Source organism: Mus pahari, chromosome 20, assembly GCF_900095145.1.
Source record: "Mus pahari chromosome 20, PAHARI_EIJ_v1.1, whole genome shotgun sequence".
Classification (NCBI taxonomy): Eukaryota; Metazoa; Chordata; class Mammalia; order Rodentia; family Muridae; genus Mus; species Mus pahari.
Window position 1 is genome coordinate 12,403,443 of NC_034609.1, and position 2,380 is coordinate 12,405,822.

The window sequence follows — 2,380 nt, forward strand, 5'->3', positions numbered from 1 at the left end:
TGTTGGGATTTGGACTGCAGACTGTAAGTCATCAATAAATTCCTTTACTATATAGAGACTATCCGTAAGTTCTGTGACTCTAGAGAACCCTGACTAATACATCCTCAGTCAACCTTCCCGCGCCTCTCAGAGTTGGTGTCATTTCAGCCAAGTACTTGCTTGGAAACCTGCAACCTAAATTCTGTAGTATTCTCAGTCCTACCTAGCAAGACATATGGTGGAAAAAACAAAGACAAAGTTAACCAACAAAAGGCATCAACTTAACCCACGGAAACAGGCTCCATCCACACTAAGCTTCAAACATCCCATTCTCTTGCCAAGCTAACTCACCACTCCTGGACGGTTGACTCTCCCCTTTTCTTCTCTCTCCCTCTGCCTTCTGCTTGTGATCCACTTACTAATCCTCAGCCGGGAGGCTCGAAACACACGGCCTTATGCTCTACTGTCCCTTTAACTCATCTCCAAACTACGTTAATCCACTGTTACTCATAAGAACATTTGGCTTCTGGTGGGACAAGCTCTTAGTACATTTGATACCTGTTTCTCTCTGAGTCTCTGTCTCTCTCTCTCTCTTTTTCTCTCTCAGACAATCTCATGTAGTACAGGCTGGCTTAGAACTCACTATGCAGTCAAGGATAACCTCAAGTTTCCGGACTTCCTGTCTCCAAGTACCAGGCTTACAAGAGGAAGCTGGGGTGAAGCCACTCTTCTGAAGTATAACCTCAGCACCACATCCACTCTCCTTGCTGTTATATGCATATTTTATCCCATTAAACACCACCTCTTACCAGCAGGAATTATTACTGAATTATACTTATGTTCCTTTGCATGGAACCTTACACACAATAAGTCAATCAAATGCATGTTTTACAAAACTAAAGATTATTAAGATGACAGGACAATTTTTTTTTTAAGATTTATTTATTATATGTAAGTACACTGTAGCTGTCTTCAGACACTCCAGAAGAGGGCGCCAGATCTATTTACAGATGTGAGCCACCATGTGGTTGCTGGGAATTGAACCCAGGACCTTCAGAAGAGCAGTCAGTGCTCTAAACCGCTGAGCCATCTCTCCAGCCCCCGGGACAATGTTTTTTTTTTTTGACAATTTAGCAAGATATGGGTGATTTCAGAAAATAAATTTCAGAACAAGAAATAGTTCATATAGCCCATGGTTCAAAGTTATCACTGAAATAATTCATAATAGATGACATGAACTGAAAATTAAGTGTTTTGCAGTGTAAAACAATGAATCAGCCACTAACGTCACTATGAACCTTCCTGACATTAAAGTGACAAACAGGGCAAGCAGCTTGCCCTGCTTAAGGGCACCAGCAGTGGCAGACACTGTGGCTAATATGATTCTTTGCTGCCTCCACTCCAGCGTCCTGATCCATGGCTAACTGCCAGGCCACAGAACACCAGGCAGGAGCGAGGGAACATATGAAGAGTGGTTTCTAAAGCCACTCCAGGTGGAAAGGAGAAGAAATGCAGTCTCAGACACTCTTCACTATAAGTCTGCCCCGATTAGTGCCAGCTGTCCAACTCTGAAGCTGGGAGATAGCCAGTGTCTGGACCAGGCCGGTCCAACGAGCAGCTGCAGTCAGCCACAGTTCTAAGTGAAATACACGATCTAAGTCGGATATATGATTCTTGCTACAAATGCTTATGGAACTACTCTAAGGGCTGGGTGTAACTCACACGGCATGCACAAAGCCCTGGCTTCAGTCTCCACTGCCACAGAAACTGGCAATTCACAGCACATGTCTATAACCCCACTTGGGAGGCAGAGGTAGGATCATACAGTCAAGGTCATCTTCACCTACACTGCAAGGCCGAGGGCAGTATGAGCAATATAGGGTCACGTCAAAAGGAAGAGAGAGAAAGAAAAGAAGAAAAAAGGGGGAAAAAAAAGAAAGTCAAGCTTGCTGATCCAACCTATGGCTTGAACATCATGGCTGAAACTTGAGACCAGCACTTAGGAGACTGAGGCAGGAGAGTTGCCGAAAGTTCACAGCGGGCTTGGGCTATACACTGAGACCTTCCCTACAAAAGATGAGGTGGGTGGCAGTGTGTGTGTGTGTGTGTGTGTGTGTGTGCAGTGTGTGTGTGTGTGTGTGTGTGTGTGCAGTGTGTGTGTGTGTGTGCAGTGTGTGTGTGTGCAGTGTGTGTGTGTGCAATGTGTGTGCAGTGTGTGCAGTGTGTGTGTGTGTAGTGTGTGTGTGTGTGCAGTGTGTGCAGTGTGTGTGTGCAGTGTGTGTGTGCAGTGTGTGTGTGTGCAGTGTGTGTGTGTGTGTGCAGTGTGTGTGCAGTGTGTGTGCAGTGTGTGTGTATGCAGTGTGTGTGTGTGCAGTGTGTGTGCAGTGTGTGTGTGTGCAGT